This window comes from Triticum aestivum, chromosome 6B (genome assembly GCF_018294505.1).
Source record: "Triticum aestivum cultivar Chinese Spring chromosome 6B, IWGSC CS RefSeq v2.1, whole genome shotgun sequence".
In the NCBI taxonomy this organism is placed as follows: domain Eukaryota; kingdom Viridiplantae; phylum Streptophyta; class Magnoliopsida; order Poales; family Poaceae; genus Triticum; species Triticum aestivum.
The window spans coordinates 719,676,520-719,695,597 of NC_057810.1; the positions used below are offsets into that span (position 1 = coordinate 719,676,520).

The following is a 19,078-nucleotide window of genomic DNA, read 5'->3' on the forward strand; positions in this document are numbered from 1 at the left end:
AAACTATACAGTGCTACCCATCTTGGTAACGAATTAGAACAAAACCTTACGCAAAAGTTATCTTAATTTATTGTTAAGTAAAGTGCTCCCAGGTTTGCTTTGGTTTGGTTTGGAGCCTGATGGCATCCCAACTAAGAGCATTGTCATCAGAAAAGTTCAGGGACATACCACAAGATGAACTCGGCGCATATGTTAGTCTACAGAAATTCTATGTGGGTTGGTCTGTGAATCATGGTATCGAGGTTCTGTCCATGGGCAGATTTGTTAAAATTAACATCACACCTCATGAATACATGGGTTTCAGATGATGGTGCATGGATCTGGTCCAGCGATTACTACTCCATGTGTGTCAAAATATAAGATGAATTAAATTTCCAAAAGTCAAAGTTTCCTATGTTTGATCAAATCTGTAGCAAAATACATCTAACACCTACAATACTAAATAAATCAAATATGGAAATATACTTCATCATGAATCTAATGATAATGATTTTCTATAGTAGATATTTATGTTTTATTCTATAAAATTGGTGAAAATTAGGTAAGTTTGAATTTTTAAAAAATTAATACACCTTACAAGTTCAAACTGAGGGGGAATTGAACATTTCTGTAAAGACATGACCTTTTCTTGAATTATCAAATGATGCATCATCCTAACCATTAGATCATTATCAATGTACGATCCATAATCATTTGGGCAAATCATAAAATTTCTCAACAAAACAATATCTGCATTTCGTGTTTCTACATGTAGATGGATTAAATACCAATTACGAAAAGTGGTTAAAGTAAGTAGATATTCCTATAATATTTTGGATTAGAGCATCATATCTTGGTGGTCTACACTACCACTAAGACATTACACTCTGGTCATCTGCTTCTCTTTTTTCTTGCTGCTAGATGTGAGCATAACAAGAATCTACCTAAATGGCTGTGAGCTCAAATTTACTGGGAGCAAGGCATGGTTACTGTTAGAGCAGCAGATGTACAATGGGTGACCCAAGGAATTGGCTTCCGTGCGCCCGGCAACATTGGTGTACATGTTTTCCCGTGCTTGCAAGTTGTATTTAGTAGCCCGATAGAAGTGGTAGTATTTGCAGTGCAATGGAACCAACCTGATATGGCTTATCCGAGGAAACAACAACATTAGCCAAGGCGGCGGCGGCAAGGAGGAAGTGCTCGAAGTCTGAACAGGGAAGCATCTTGGTAGGTACTCGACAAGAGTGTGACATTGCTCATGCTCACTGAGACACACTGTCATCTTTGTTGCCGCGGCTGGTGTTGATCTCTTCCTCCTTCATACTTGATTTTATTGCACAACCACATTTAACATTTTTAAATGTTTTGGTCGACCCCAAAAGCATTGCACCGGTAACAGTTGGGTCAATCGTATTATCCCTGAAATGCCGATATATGAAATTTAGTGAACTTCAACTAAAAACTCGACGGTAGTTTGAATAGCTAAAGTAATGCACATGAAAAAGCAAGGTAAATCTCTGGCCTCAAAACTTGATTTTTTTGTGTTATACCAAAAGATGGTACTCGCACTTAAATATCTACATAAAAGTTCAGAAGTTGCTTTACATGCGTATCATAAGAATCCTTTTTACAGGATAACTTAGGACTTCATAATAATGTCTTCACAAGGGCATAAACTTTCTTGGCCACCAACATCCCCACACTGTAAATATTACACTCCATAATACATTTTTTGTGGAAAGATAATCAGATGTAACTAAAAGTTAGTGCAAGCTTATCACATACTTACCATTGGTCACTCTATACAAACTTGATTTTTTGTGGAAAGATCATCACATACTTAGCATTGGCACAAAGAATTAGCGGCTGGAATGGACCTAATCTAGTAATTTTATGGTACCGGCTTGGCTTGCATACGTTTCGACTCATAAGTGGTGTGCTATCTAATTTTATTCCGGTGCATGACTTTTTTGAAGTTTTTTAATGGATACCATGGACATGCCCAACATCATCGACCGAGTCATCTAATCAAATTAACAATATCGAAATATAAGCGAGGAGAGCAAAATCTGGAAGAAACAAAAGAACAGAATAAAAGAATAGTGTCTTCTATGAATTTTACGGAGTCATCTTATAAATGTCACACATACAGCTGAGTTGGGCTGACTAAGACAAGTTCAGTATATGTGAAAAATCTCAATATCGAGAAGTGGATGCATGAATATGAACCAAAAGTAGTCCTCGATGTTTATGCAAAGGTAGATCATGTTATAATCCACATTAAAGGAATGAACACAAATAATACATTATATGTTATGAACTCATGAGTCCACGGTCATAAAAAATAGTAAACAAAACCCTTTCTTTTTCACCATTTGTAAAACTGTTCGGAAATTATTCCTAGCCAGGAACAAAGTATATGCTTAGGAAGCCAGGGGCAAAATTTATTACTATGCGTATAAATGAAATTAACATCAAGAACCCAGCTTGGATGTACAGTAGCAAAGGCTTGTTTCAAATGCCTCCAATATGAGGCGAACATTCTGTAGAACTTGAGACATTTACCTTTCTGGCTTCATCTCTTTGTCCAGACAAAATCTGCAATTCCTTTCTTTCCAAATCTACCAGACTACATAAGAGGCAAGATCAATCTACTTATATGCACTCATATTATTTAACAAGTTCTTGTTTAAGTCATATAAATCTTGCAAATAAAGCACACGACATCAGTATAATTCTTCAGGAGCTGATAAAAGGAGAAGCATACTCATAAAAAATAATTTATCTATTTGTGTGGAGCACTACAAGATACTCCACACAGATGGTGGTATAATTATTCAGGAACTGAAAGAAGGAGAAGCATACCTACACAAATTAATTAATATATTTGTGTGGAGCATGCTAAAACATACAGGATAGGAAGTTTCTTGTGGATACCATCATATGAACAGGTAATCTGAAAGTTTTTAATATTCCATGGCAAATCAATGGCTTCTGATGTACTCTCTTGGTCTCCTCCCCGTATAGACATATATGCTATTGTGACAATAGGCATTGCATAAAACAGCTCTGCCGACTACATACATGACCAGTGTCCAATACCTTCTCTCATTTTCTTCAGTTACATGAGACGAGAAACAAAAAGATCACTTCGACGGGGTCTAGCTACACATATTTGAAGTAGAACTTATACAACAACAAAAACTGATGGTGCGCACAATAGAACACCAAATTACATGTAGTAGATTGAACAGACCACGCCGGATATTGGCCTCTTTCTCTGGCCAGAGCAAGTTTTTGGGACTGGTATTAAGCTTTGCAATATTCATTTACTCAAGGCTGCATTCCTCTTTGAAATATACATGCGTGAATCAAGAAACATTTTAGATGCCTTTGACTGAAAAATTGAGATGCTTGTAATAATCACTAAACTAATAATAAAGTTGATACCAGCAATAATTTAGCATGCAACCACGAGTAGCCCATATGTTAAACTATTATCACAGAGGGATATATTACCTCATAGCATTGTTTTATACTCATTTAGAATGTTGGCTGTTGGCTGCAATAACTGTCCAAAAAGATCTAAACTTCTCCTGAAACATAATAGAAACATCATGTTGGCAGCGGCCTGATATTTACATAAAATATTCTAAATATTTTTGGGTGGAACCTGTGGCGATATAGTTCCGCATGTAGTACAGTGCAAATTATTGTTCCTCCATTGCAAAATAATCTGTATCTTGCTATGGTATCTTGCTAGGACTGGGTCATAAATAGTATGTTGATCATTTATGAAAAAACAATCAACTAAATACTAAATATTTGATCAATGGACTGTGCTAGTACTGTACCGACATTACCGGTGTGTATAACAGTCTACAAGTGTTCGTACTAACTAAAAGTAAGTGATTAACTGATTATGAGCAGACTAATATCGACTGTAAATGTATCAATGCAAAATGACATAAATTGAGATGAGATGTGGAATAGAGAGCAGGTTTATGGAGAGAGTTCTAGAGATTTAGGAGCTCCTCACTCCACACCTCCTAACTAAATATATTTCTTATTTGCAAAAAAAAACTAAACACATTTCTAGATATCCATGTATACATTCAGAAATATAACAGTTTTGATGAATCTGTCCTTCTACTTGTGTTGGACCTTTGGATGATACATTCAGAGATATAAAAACTGCAGATTCAGTGCAGCAATCAAGCAAATCACATTTCTCTTGTGAAAGATGTTTAATACTTGATCAGCCTGTTCCTTTGATCCGAGTCTGGAGAATTGTGCTGCCTGGATCACACATACAGACACGGAACGCGAATCACACGTGCACATAACTGGCCTTAACCAGTATGCAGCTCAACAGTTCTGCAGACCAATCGCATACAAAATACTCTATTACCTCCGTCCCAAATTAGTTGTCTTATATTTGTCTAGGCACGTATGTATCTAACACTAAAACATGTCTATCTAGACAAGTCTGAGTCAACTAATTTGGGACGGAGGGAGTAAATCTTTTTAGCAATGGTATATGATGCAGTCTGCTGAACACTACTACTACAACCAAATATGTGGCGACAGATGTGTTGCATCCAAATTAGTCGCCTGGATTACATAGTAGAGTACAGGCGTACAGCTCGAAATCCAAACTTTTTTATTTATTCAAATTATCTCCATTATCTTGCTCTCCCTTTACCTAACCACAAATCCCTAACGAACAAGCAGAGCTGAAAATCACACAAATCCAGATCCGAGTTGCGCACAGGTTTAATTTGTGCGCAAAGAACACTAGTGCAGAACCGGGTTTTAGTGCCGGTTCGTGACGGCCTTTAGTGCCGGTTGGCGAACCGGCACTAAAGAGTGGGGACTAAAGGTCCCCCCCTTTAGTACCGGTTCGTCACGAACCGGCGCTAAAGTGCAAACACGTGGCACGAGCCAGGCCCGGGTGCGTGTAGGACATTAGTACCGGTTGGTAACACCAACCGGTACTAAATGTTTGGGTGTTTTTTTTAATTTTTGCTTTAATTTTGTGTTTACAATTTGGCTTTATTTTCCATTTAATTCTTTTTTGTTTGCTGGTATTTCACGATACTACAAATTGTACACGTTATGCATATATATAAATATAGATTTTCTCGTACGTAGAACCGCATATATATATATATATATATATATATATATATATATATATATATATATATATATATATATATATATATCATCGAATGTCTCACAGCCAACACCATTAACTATTCACACATACACATGTATATACATATACAATTTCTCCTACATGTTGCCTTGGTGCCTTCGGAGCACGATGACAAGTGGTTCATGGGGGCGGTAGCGGGTAATAGTATTCTCCTTTGGATCTATGACCTGGTCGAGCAAAAATCCGGCTATTTCCTCTTGAAGTGCTTGTATGCGGTCCGATGGTAGGAGCTTATCCCGCACCGATCTGAACTGTTAAGAAGGAGATCAATATGCATGTGTGTTAGTTGTGTGACTAGATATCGATAATGGTGTGAATAGTGTTCTGACAAAAACGTACCCAGTCCTGTCTATCAGATCTGCTCCTTTCGCACGTCATCATGCGAATGTTCTCGCAAACGTAGAATGCACACAGATTATTCCCCGACGCCTGCCTCAGGGCCTTTACGAGAATGGAATTGAATCAGATAATGATTAATCAAGCATGATAATTAATTAATGATATTGAAACAAGAATTAAAGAGATGGTAGCTAGCTAGTACTACTTAATTACTTACCTTGGGTCGATGCCAAAACAACTTTTTTGGCCACGTGCCTGGAGTCACCTTGATGAACTTTGCCCATGCCCTGCCCGCCGGCAAAGAAAATTAATAAAGGGGTTATTAAATAGTTCATATCAGGAACTAATAGTTAATAATGATTGAAATTACCTGTTGACTATCCCCTTCACGATGGTGTAGTCTTTATCTTCTTTAGTTAGTGAGTCCAGTAATTCAACTTTTCCTTCCTCAACTTTAATGTCTAACAAGACCCAGTGCCAACTGCATACGCACACGTTTGCATGTCTTAATTAAGCGGGCATGTGCATAAAATTAATCAACTACCGTAAACCGTATACACTTAATTATTAACATCTAGCTAGCTAGTAAGCAAAAACAGAATTTGTAGTACAAGACAGTGTGACTCACGGGAAGTTGTAAGGAAGTAGTATATCTTCATTGGTATTGAGGCGCTTCAAGAACTCTAGCATGCTTTCCTCTACAGCAGCTTGACAATGTTCAATCTCCCATATGTCCTGATTAATGGTATTTGGGTCAATGAACCCAACGCCATAGCGTCCAGCTTTTTTCATTTCATACATCTTCATCCTGCATATAATACCACAGAAAAAGAATATAGTGAGGATAATTACATGTAATGATTGATCAAAATTATCACTACATAACTAGCTTGAGACTTAAATTACAGAAAGAAATCACTTACAGACAATAGCAACTGACGATAGACTTGTCGAGTGCGTCTTGATTAAATAACTGAAATAGTTCTGGATACTCAATGGCCAGAGCTTTCTCATGGTAATAATGCTCATGCTTGACATTCACCATGAGGGACTCTCGATTGGAAATCTTGGTAATGTTCATGTACCATTGATGCAATTGATACATTCTCGTTGGGAGGTCCTTGACCTTGTCTGGATGGACCAAAGGTTTGCCCCGGACATATTGCCATGCTATTTCCGATTCTTTAAGCGTAGGCATGGGCTCGATTTCGAGGAGTTGTCCAACAGAGATATTGAGCATTTGAGCCTGCATTATATGATCCTCTGTTATTACCACATCGCCATGCTGGGGAACGCTAACGGTTTGCCCACAATAATATTTGGCGCGCGTACTCCTCTCATGTGTTGTTGGCACAACAAGCGGGGGGATCGCTTGCGCCGCCTGTTCTCCCAACTGGGGAACGGTTTTCCCGCATTTTTTGCCAGCTGCTTGTTGGCTCGAGCTTGAGCTCGCTTCCTTCTGTAGTCGTGCTCGATGTGCCTTCCTGATTTGGCGCTCATAGTCCGAGTCAACAGGCTTGGGAGCTGGTTCTCTAGCCATACGAATGAAGTGGTCAATTACTTTCTCAGGCACTTTCTCCTTTGGCGGCGGTGCCGGTTTCGGTCCAAAATGGGCGTCCACTTGGGCTTGCACTATGGCTGCGTTTTGCTCCTTAGTCATGTCGTAAGGCCTCTGAGGAAGAGGAGCGAGGCTTGGACCATATTTATATCGCTTGCCTTCGCCTGTACTTCCTGAACTACCTCGACTCGTACCGCTACGCACCAAAGCTGCGGGATGTCTCTTCTGCGATTGCTGAGACGGCGGAGACGGCTGACGTGGAGTTGGACCAGGAGAAGTGGCCTGACGATGTGCCGGACTTGAAGCAGGAGGTGTGGCCTGACACGGTGCCGGACTTGAACCGGAGAAGTGGCATGACGCTGTGCCGGGCTTGAAACCGGAGGAGTCAGCTCACGCGTTCGGGGACTTGGAGGAGGTGGCTGACTTCAAGGAGGAGTCGTCTCACGCGTTCGTGGACTTGGAGGAGCGGGAGTCTGCTGACTCGGTGGCGAACTTCGAGGAGGAGTCGGCAGACGACGCGGTGTCGGTGGACTTCGAAAGATGATGCAATCCTTTCTCCATAGGATGATACGATGTATGGCCTCTCCCAGTGTGCGCTCGTCTTCACCTCCAGGAATGTCAAGCGTTAGCCCCGAATATGGGTCCACCACTTCATCAACCATGACACGAGCATAGCCCTCTGGAATCGGGATGCAATGGTAGGTTGCTTCGGGGGTAACTGGAAAAGCAACGCCGTCCGCCACCTTCATGGATATGTTCTTCATTTTGGAGTGTAGCTCGCATTTAGTGTTCTCTATGATGTCATCCACAGGGTATGTATCCAGCAGTGTGTCGCCCGGGGCAGAACCAACGCTGCTTCTCGGCATGGATGGGACGGTGCTATCCAATGCTGGACGATCATCCGCTTGCTGCTGCCGCTGCTGAGACCCCCTTTCCTGGCTAAGTGAGTCGATCTGCTGTTGCTGCTGCTGGAATTTGAGTGCCAGGTCCGCGTGCCTTGCTTCTAGGCCTTGAAGGCGTTCTGCGTCCTGCTTCCTCTGCTCCTCCTCCAGCTTCCTTTTCTTCTCCTCCTCCATCTTCCTTCTTGCACGGCTCCTGTAGTCCTCGTTCCATTCTGAAAAGCCCTCATACCAGGGAATAACGCCCATGCCTCGTGTTCTTCCCGGGTGTTCAGGATTTCCCAGGGCGCGCGTAAGCTCGTCGTTCTCTCTGTTGGGCGTGAACACCCCCCTTCGAGCTTCATCTATTGCGTCAATTATCTTTTGTTCGGCTCCTTTTAGACTTGCCTTCCGTGAAACTTCGCCTGTCTTCGGGTCCAACGCTCCCCCATGCGCATAGAACCAAGTTCTGCACCTGGGGGGCCAGTGCCGGGTAACCGGAGTGACCCCTGCATCCTCCATCTCTTGCTCAGACTTATCCCACTTAGGCAATCCCACCGCGTAGCCACCTGGACCCAGCCTATGGAACTGCGTCTTTCTTGCGGCATTTGCCTTGTTTTTCATCGACCGTTCCTTAGATATTTCTGAATCCTTGAAGGTCACGAAATCGTCCCAGTGCTCTCTTTGCTTCTCTAGTGTTCCCGTGAATTCTGGAGTCTTCCTTTCATTAGCGAGGTAGTTGGCCCATACAGTTTTCTTGTGGGTGTTGAATGCAATTGCCATCTTCTTAAGAGCAGCGGCCTTGACTTTCTCCACATCTGCTTCAGTGAAATGATCTGGTAGGGTGAAATGTTCCATCAGAGATTTCAGAAGGTCTTCTTTGGCTCTTTTGTCGACCCAAGTAACACCTGGACGTTTAGTCTTTGGCTCTTTCCATTCTTGAATGGAGATAGGGAGTTTGTCCTTCACAAGAACTCCGCACTGACGAGTCCACTTGTTCGCAATGTTCTTAGGCGTGAGGGGTTCGCCACTAGGTTTGATGGATTCGATGTGGTACTTTACACCATCCTTCAACAATCTGCCCGGGCCTCGCTTTGTCTTGCTGTCTGTAGAAGCAGATTTGCTCGATCCGGAGGGCTGAAAGAAGAAAGATCGATTCGTTAATATATCTTCAATAAAAAAACATGTGATGATCACCATGATGCATGCTTATATAAATATACCTCGCCGGTAGTCTTTGTTATTTGAAGATCAGCATTGTCTGTGTCATCACAAACATTGTCTGTGTCATAATCATAATCATAGTTCATGACTTCATCAGCCCGGTCGTCGAGATCGAATATCTTTTCATCACCCTCTCCGGTATTGTTCAGATATTGGGAGCCGTCATCTGCTTCATTCAGATCATCTAGCCTGTGAGGGCTGCGTATGATGTCGAACAATTCCTCTTCTCTCTCTCTGCCGGTATTGTCCGCCATAGCTTTTACTTTACTAATACAGAAGAAATATAAAACAATTTAGTATTCAAATTACAATGCATGGATGCAATTAATCAATAAGGAAAAACTGAATCTCGAATACATCGTCTCGAATATATAATCTCGAATACATCATCGTCTTAATATATATAATCTCGAATACATCGTCTCGAATATTATATATCGAATACATCACTGGCTAGGTACCTAATAAAGATCGAGTACTACAGAAGAATCTAGGGCGCCACTCGCGGTTCCTGGGGCGCGGGCGGTGCACACCCAAAGAGAAGGAACCATCACAGGATCATATCTCCGGTCATCTGCCCAAAGAACCCGCCAAGTAGTGGAGAACCTGACGTCGTCCATAGCAGCCATGTAGCGATGGACGTGCTCATCTTCCTCCCTGACACGGCGACGCACCACCTCCGGCGGGGCCGGCTGCCTCTGCACCGAATGTGGCCCACGCGAACGCCACCAAAGAAGATCAGGGTCGACGACGGGACCCGAGGTCGGGTTCCTCACCAAGCGGCGCGCCCCTCCAGGTAGCACCTCCCAGTGCCAGCCCGGCGGAGCCCAGTCCCGGACATGGGTCCCCTCAAGCAGGACGTCGTCGCGAGCGGGTCGACAGCGAGGATGCAGGCCGGGCATATCGTCGAGAACAAATACTATATGCCCGCAAAAAGTAACATTTTTTAAATGATTGGATTGTGATAACTAAAATTCTATATATATGCAAATTCTAACAATTTGACATTAATCTAATTCATCTAACTAAAACTAATTCTAAAATTTCCTGATTATATAACTAACATTTCCATAACAATTCTAATATTTATATAACTAAAAAACAGAAAAATTGCTAACATTTCTATAACTAAAAAACAGAAAACATTTATAACATTTCTATAAAACTAACATTTCTAATATTTATATAACTAAAAAACAGAATAATTTCTAACATTTTTATAACTAAAAGACAGAAAATTTTATAACAAACAAACTAATGTGTGTGTGTGTAGTGTGTGCGTGCGTGTGTGTGTGTGTGTGTGTGTGTAGTGTGAGTGTGTGAGTGGACATGGCGGCCGGGGCGAGCTCAGCGGCGAGGCGACGACGGGCCGGCGACGACGGGGAGACGGGACGGGGCGGTGAAGACGGGGCGGCGACGACGGGGCGGGGCGGCGACGACGGGGCGGGCGGCCGGGGCGACGGGACGGGGCGGGGCGGGGCGCGGCGACGGGGACGACGGGGACGAGGGACGGCCGGGGCGGCGACGTCGACGGGGCCGGCGACGAGGGGCGGCGACGGCCGGGGTCGGCGACGAGGGGCGGGGGCGGCGACGATCGGGGCCGGGCGGCGCGACGGAGGGAAACAGAGGGAAGAACAGAGGGAAACTGAATTTTTTTCAAGTGTAGTATATATAGGATGGACCTTTAGTACCGGTTGGAGCCACCAATCGGTACTAAAGATCTGTTTTGGCCAGGCCAAGCGGCGGGAAGCGCACCCCCTTTAGTACCGGGTCGTGGCACCAACCGGTACTAAAGGAGGGGGGTCTTTAGTACCGGTTGGAGCCACGACCCGGTACTAAAGGGGGTGCGCTGGCTCCAGGCGGTGCGCAAGTTTAGTCCCACCTCGCTAGTCGAAGGGCTACCGCACTGGTTTATAAGCCCCAGTGCGGTAGCTCTCTCGAGCTCCTCTCCTTACCTGGCCTACTGGGCCTACCTGTCCTCTTCGCCCCAGTGGGCCTACTGGGCCTTTGCGGGCCTGCATCCTGGCCCAACAAAAGGTTGTGTTGCTAGTCGTATGCAGGCCGCTTTGGCCCAGTAGGCGGGCTTTTTTATTTTCTTAATTTTTTTCGCTTTTTATTTTTTATTTTTTGAGTTGTTTTTTGCTGTATTTAGAGTTTCTTTGTGAATATTTTTGCTTTAGGTACAAAAAATTACAAACTTTCTGTTAGTGCCGGTAGTTTTCAAATTTGAATAGTTTAAATTTTGAATTATTTGAAATTTGTGTGAATCACTAGTTTGTGAATAACTTAACTTTGAAAAAAGTTTTTTCAGTGATTCTTTTTTCTTATGTTTAATATTAGTGTGTTTTATCATTATATTCAATTTGGTAATGCTTAGGTTATTTAAAAAATGAAATGCCTTTGTAACAGTTCAGTTTTCGTCGGAAACCCTGATACTTCGAAAGAGATTGTCCATTTTGTACACGAAGTGCATCCAGTTTTTGCCGTAACCCTCTCTACTTTCTTGCACATGCTATTTGTATGAAATTATGATACCATGCCAACTTTCAACCTTTTCTGAGTTCATTTGAAATGCTTTTCAATTTCAGGGTCATTTAGCTGGAAAAAATCAGTAAATGCATGAAAAGAATTTGTTTGCACATAAAATTTCTTCGCGTTTCAAATGCCAAAACACATAACTACCCTAACTATTACAGACATTCCCTCCTGGGTGTGAAACACAGAAGAAAGTGATGATAGTGAAGCCGATCACATCCCAGATCTTTCGGTGTGAAACTTTTTCTTCGCTTGTGTCCCTTTGCGCCGTAACCATGGAAAATCTTCATCATTTAACAGGATGCTCGGGTCAATATTCACTGTGAATGGAGCAATTTCATCAAACTTTTCATAATCTTCTGACATGTCTGTCTTGTCATCCACTCCCACGATGTTTCTTTTTCCTGAAAGAACTATGTGGCGCTTTGGCTCGTCGTATGATCCATTCGCTTCCTTATCTTTTCTTTTTCTCGGCCTGGTAGACATGTCTTTCACATAAAAAACCTGCGCCACATCATTGGCTAGGACGAATGGTTCGTCTGCATACGCAAGATTGTTGAGATCCACTGTTGTCATTCCGTACTGCGGGTCTTCCGTTACCCCGCCTCGTGTCATATTGACCCATTTGCACCGAAACAAAGGGACCTTCAAATCACCTGATCCATAGTTAAGTTCCCATATGTCCTCTATGTAACCATAATATGTTTCCTTTCCCGTGTTGGTTGTTGCATCAAAGCGGACACCACTGTTTTGGTTGGTGCTCTTCTTATCTTGGGCGATCGTGTAAAATGTATTCCCATTTATCTGGTACCCTTTGAAAGTCATTATATTCGAAGATGGTAACTGGGACAGCGAGTACAGGTCATTTTGAATATCGCCATCATTCAGGGCACGTTTCTGCAACCAACCGGCGAAAGTCCTCGTTTGTTCGCGTGTAATCCAGTCGTCAGACTTCTCCGGGTGTTTGGACTGTAGAAAATTCTTGTGTTCCTCCATATACGGAGCCACCAAGGCGGAATTCTGTAGAACTGTGTAGTGTGCTTCAGTGAGAGAATGCCCGTCCATACATATTATTTGATGCCCTCCTAGCGTGCCTTTTCCTTCCAGTCTGCCCTTATGCCGCGATTCAGGAACACCAATCGGCTTAAGGTCAGGAATGAAGTCAATACAAAACTCAATGACCTCCTCATTTTCATGGCCCTTCGAGATGCTTCCTTCTGGCCTAGCACGGTTATGAACATATTTCTTCAAGACTCCCATGAACCTTTCAAAGGGGAACATATTGTGTAGAAATACAGGACCCAAAACGTTAATCTCTTCGCAAAGGTGAACTAGGACGTGCGTCATGATGTTGAAGAAGGATGGTGGGAACACCAACTCGAAACTGACAAGACATTGCACCAAATCATTCTGTAACCTTGGTATGATTTCTGGATCGATTACCTTCTGAGAGATTGCATTGAGGAATGCACATAGCTTCACAATGGCTAATCGAACGTTTTCCGGTAGAAGCCCCCTCAATGCAACCGGAAGGAGTTGCGTCATAATCACGTGGCAGTCATGAGACTTTAGGTTCTGGAACTTTTTCTCTGCCATATTTATTATTCCCTTTATATTCGACGAGAAGCCAGACGGTACCTTCATGCTGAGCAGGCATTCGAAGAAGATTTCCTTCTCTTCTTTGGTAAGAGCGTAGCTGGCCTGACCCTGATGTATGCCGTCTTTTCCGTGCATACGTTGCTGGTCCTCCCGTGCCTCTGGTGTATCTTTTGTCTTCCCATACACGCCCAAAAAGCCAAGCAGGGTCACGCAAAGATTCTTCGTCACGTGCATCACGTCGATTGCGGAGCGGACCTCTAGGTCTTTCCAATATGGCAGGTCCCAAAATATAGATTTCTTCTTCCACATGGGTGCGCGTCCGTCAGCGTCCTTCGGAACAGGTTTTCCGCCAGGACCCTTTCCAAAGATTACCTCCAAATCCTTGACCATATCATGTACATCAGCACCAGTACGGTGGCGAGGCTTCGTCCGGTGATCCGCCTCACCTTTGAAATGCTTGCCTTTCTTTCTTACGGGATGCCTTGTCGGAAGAAATCGACGATGTCCCAGGTACACATTCTTCCTACAACTATCCAAATATATACTGTCGGTATCATCCAAACAGTGCGTGCATCCGCGGTATCCCTTGTTTGTCTGTCCTGAAAGGTTACTGAGAGCAGGCCAATCATTGATGGTCACGAACAGCAACGCCTTTAGGTCAAATTCTTCCTGTCCGTGCTCATCCCACGCACGTACACCTGTTCCATTCCACAGCTGTAATAGTTCTTCAACTAATGGCCTTAGGTACACATCAATGTCGTTGCCGGGTTGCTTAGGGCCTTGGATGAGCACTGGCATCATAATGAACTTCCGCTTCATGCACAACCAAGGAGGAAGGTTATACAAACATAGAGTCACAGGCCACGTGCTATGGTTGCTGCTCTGCTCCCCAAAAGGATTAATGCCATCTGCGCTTAGACCAAACCATACGTTCCTTGGGTCACCTGCAAACTCCTCCCAGTACTTTCTCTCGATTTTTCTCCACTGCGAACCGTCAGCGGGTACTCTCAACTTTCCGTCTTTCTTACGGTCTTCTGCGTGCCACCGCATCGCCTTCGCATGCTCTTTGTTTTGGAACAAACGTTTCAACCGTGGTATTATAGGAGCATACCACATCACCTTGGCAGGAATCTTCTTCCTGGGGCGCTCGCCCTCGACATCACCAGGGTCATCGCGACTGATCTTATAACGCAATGCACCGCATACCGGGCAAGCGTTCAAATCCTCGTACTCACCGCGGTAGAGGATGCAGTCATTAGGGCATGCATGTATCTTTTGCACCTCTAACCCTAGAGGGCAGACAACCTTCTTTGCTTCATACGTACTCTCGGGCAATTCGTTGTCCTTTGGAAGCATATTCTTTATCATTACCAGCAACTTTCCAAATCCCTTGTCAGATACACCATTCTCTGCCTTCCATTGCAGCAATTCAAGTGTGGTGCCCAACTTTTTTTGTCAGCTTCGCAATTCGGGTACAACAATTTCTTGTGATCCTCTAACATGCGCTGCAACTTCGTCCTCTCCAGATCACTTGCGCAGTTTCTCTTTGCATCGGCAATGGCCCGACCTAGATCATCAGCGGGCTCATCTGATGCCTCTTCTTCAGCTTCTTCCCGCATTGCCGGCTCAGCTTCTTCCCCCATTGTTGTATCATCGTATTCAGGGAACCCATGGCCAGGATAGCCGTCGTCGTCCTCTTCTTCTTCATTGTCTTCCATCATAACCCCTATTTCTCCGTGCTTGGTCCAAACATTATAGTGGGGCATGAAACCAGACTTAAATAGGTGGACGTGAATGGTTTTTGCTGTAGAGTAACTGTGACCATTCTTACAGCCAGCACATGGACAAGGCATAAAACCATCCGCCCGCTTGTTTGCCTCAGCGGCCCGCAGAAAAGTATGCACGCCATTAATGAACTCGGGAGAGCATCGGTCATCATACATCCATTGTCGGCTCATCTTCATTACACAACACCGAATAGACCAAATTAATACAAGTTCATACATAAAGTTCATACATAAAGTTCATATACAACACTTAATTAAATGCAACATACAAATAACTCTCTAGCTAAAGAATTTAAATGCAACAACAAATGCGATGAAGATCGCAACTAAGGTAACAATTGATCCAACAGCATAATGATACCAAGCCACACTATCAATGGCATATTTTCTAATCTTTCTAATCTTCAACCTCATTTTCTCCATCTTGATCTTGTGATCATCGACGACATCGGCAACATGCAACTCCAATTCCATCTTCTCCCCCTCAATTCTTTTCAATTTTTCTTTCAAATACTCGTTTTCTCTTTCAACTAAATTTAACCTCTCGACAATAGGGTCGGTTGGAATTTCCGGTTCACATACCTCCTAGATAAAAATATCTATGTCAACTTGATGGGCATAATTTGTCATAAACACGAAATGCAACAACTAGTTTTAAAAGAGAATATACCACATCCGAATCATAACAAGGACGAGGGCCGACGGGGACGGATATCAAAACCATGGCACTATGTATAACAAACAACGTACGGGTAAGATAATTATACGAGTAACTATATATCCAAATCACACAAACATCAATTTGGTAATGTAAACATTCATGAACAAGAGCCTCACCACAAGGTGGTGCCGGCGACGGGACGGTGCGGGCGATCGACGGTGGTTACGACGGAGATTTAGAAGGCACTAAGTAAACCACACCTACATATGCAAACTAAGTGTTATTTTTGACCTCAAATTGCATATAAATCAAATACTAGCAAATATAATTCCTCCCAAATTAATCACTATACAAAGCATTGCAAGAGCTAATCTAGCAATGAGAGTTGAAAGGACATAGTTGCTAACCTTTGTGATCATTTGAATGGATGGGGGCCTTCAAATCTTGACAAATTTTGGGCCAAATTTGTGAGGAGCTCGAGGGAAGAGGGGAAGAACAGAGGAGAAGTGAGGGGAAAAGGGGAAGAACAGAGTGGCTCGGGTGGACGAAGGGTTTATGCACGTCGACCTTTAGTACCGGTTCGTGGCACGAACCGGTACTAAAGGTGCTGGACGGGCCTCAGACTGACAACACCCTGCCACCACCCTCTTTAGTACCGGTTCATGGCACGAACCGGTACTAAAGGTTCGCCACGAACCGGTACTAATGAGAACGGCCGGCTAGCCGTTGGAACCGGCACTAATGGACACATTAGTGCCGGCTCAAAACCAAACCGGCACTAATGTGTCTCATATGAGGTGCTTTTTCTACTAGTGGAAGGGGGAAGACGCGATCGATCTGGCGGGGGTAAAGTGCTCACTTTTGTCGTCCTCGCGGCGGCGCTTGCGGCTGGCGGCATCGTCGCTGCCGACGACCTCGACCCGCAGCCTCCTTGTCGGAGAAGGCCTCCTTAGATGTACCTTATGCAGATATATTGGCAATGAGACAAAACTGCAGTTTAACAGTAAGGTAAATTTCTCATGTTCAGTTCCATGTTCAGAACAGAAAGACAATTCTTGATATATTAGACAAATCTTCCAGGTTCAGGTCGATGTTCATAATAGAAAGTCAATTCTTCATATATTAGATAGAGGCCTCAGACAAATCTTCCAGGTTCAGTATATTAGATAGAGACATCAGACTTAATTTGAATTCACTACCAGTAGAAAAAGTAGCAGGTTGTCACTTAAAATCCCTTCAAACTAATAAACCCCCATACCATAGTCCACCCAATTGCAGTTGTAGAAAAAAGCTTGGAATTGCTACAGTTTGAGTTCTAGTTCAATTGAGATAGACTCACCATAGTACTTTATATGGTTTTCCTGCACCTTTTCTTGTCGAGGTAATATAACGTGATGGAGGAACTCAAGATTAGCCCATCCAGTTTACTTCAATATGCAATGCACTCAGAACAAATAGCATTATGAAAGAAACTTGAGCTGCCCCTATGGGATGCACCTGAACCGCTGCACGAGCTCGCCTTTGGCCGCGACCTGTATGACACGAAGCACATGCTCACGACAGAGCAGATGTGTTGGTCACTAATCGCAGGGGAGCGCATGCACGTCAGGAGTGCCTGCAACATCCGCGTCAAGATGGCCTCCTCGGTGGCAGCTTCAACCCTGGCCTCAAAGCGGCACCCTGCGATGGCGTCGACGACCTCCGCAGGCAGAGCCGAGGAGTGAGGGCCTGTTGAGCGCGATGTCCTCTTGGACAGAGGCCGGCGTGATGGCGCCGCCAGACTCCTCGAAGCTCACGGCATGGAGAAAGGTCATAGCGGTAGCGGCTATTCTAGGGTCGCGGGTAGATGCAGGGACTCCTTGATTCACACATCTTCGTCCTGCCAACGTTGGCACATCGCCACCGCGGTCCTCTTTGCTCTCCCTCCCCTTCTTCCTCCCCTCTTCCATGGCTGGCACAGGGGACGCGATGAGAGGAACGGGAGGCAACGCCTCATCCAGATCCAGATCGGGCAGGGGTGAGTGTAGGGGAGGGGGCGAGGCAGGCGGAGGGACGGGCAACAGCGGAGCAGGGCGGCGGGGGGCGGCGGCGGCGGGAGGCGAACCCTAGAGCAGGGGCGAGGTAGGTGGAGGGAGGGGCGACAGCGGAGCAGGACGGCGAGGGACGACGGCGGGCGGCGAACCCTAGAGAGGATCGAGCGACATCGAGCGATAGGAGAGGCGAGACCGAGGGAGAGGGAGGAGTTGGCTCGAGCGATGCGGAGGGGGAAAACCAACAGGGAGCACGGAGGTGGGAGGATGACGAAAAAAATGAAGGTGGGAGGATGACGAAAAGAACCCAGCGAAATTAAACCGCGGAGACTATTCACCAAGTCGCCCATTAGGAGTAGAGATCCTCTTGGTGATGAAAGGAGAAAAATGTAAAGTAAACCTGGGAAAGTAAACCGGAAGAGGTGGTTTGACGAGAGAAAATAGGTGGGAGCGGGATCGCGAGAAGCGGGTTACTATCGATGGACGGAGAGTACGAATGAAACGAAACAACGACCAAACCGACCATCACGACCGCAGACTCAGTAGAGATGTTGGTTTCCTTGGTCATGTTTTCAGCATGGTTAGTCATTTGGAGATCGGGACGAAAGCCTTTTTCGGTTAGTCATTCGGAGATGGGTGATCATGATTTCGGTCATTCAAAAGTCGCCGATCACGATCGTCGCACGACGGGCATGGAGGACCAAACAAGATATGTGACCACGTAATGGTGAGAACACCTTGTCATAGTTCACTTCACGGTAATTTAGTGAGCCGATGGTCGTACCTTTTTCAAAATGTTACGGGCTTACGCCACACAGTAGCATGTTTAGCAGGAAATATCACCGAAAAAATATTACATATAGCAAGGGTCGATACAACACATTCATGACTTCTGCATTGACTCTCTAACAAGATCCTTAAGTGCTTGGCCCTACAGTCCCAACCCGAGCCCGACCAATCTCAATGATGCAAGGTGCTCGAGGTTTCACGACATCTATGCTCTCCCGTTCATTCCTTAAGTCATCATCGCCTTTGTCATCCCCACCTTGATGCCGACAACTATGTCACAAGCGCATTATCATCGCTTTGCCCGTGACGACCATGTCCTCATTAGCTAGCCCGAGGAGACAATTGACCCAACCTCACTATCCTCGTTTCGCCTGGGGCCACCATGTCTCAAGCTCATTATGCGTTGGTGATGGTTAAGATATTGCCGTCGATCATTTCATTCTTCTATGTCGGTTTTTGTTCGGTTACAAGTGTTTAG

At 44.5% G+C, this 19,078-nt stretch overlaps 1 long non-coding RNA gene across 1 annotated transcript; it reads right to left on the reverse strand.

The window, feature by feature from the left end:
- Window positions 1-1,306: 1,306 nt before the first annotated feature.
- LOC123139999 (uncharacterized) lies at window positions 1,307-17,404 on the reverse strand. Its single transcript, XR_006469736.1, has 4 exons — window positions 17,279-17,404; window positions 16,641-16,771; window positions 2,545-3,575; window positions 1,307-1,398 (listed from the first exon to the last, which is right to left on the reverse strand). It is a non-coding gene; the product is annotated as an uncharacterized lncRNA (long non-coding RNA).
- Window positions 17,405-19,078: the final 1,674 nt, after the last annotated feature.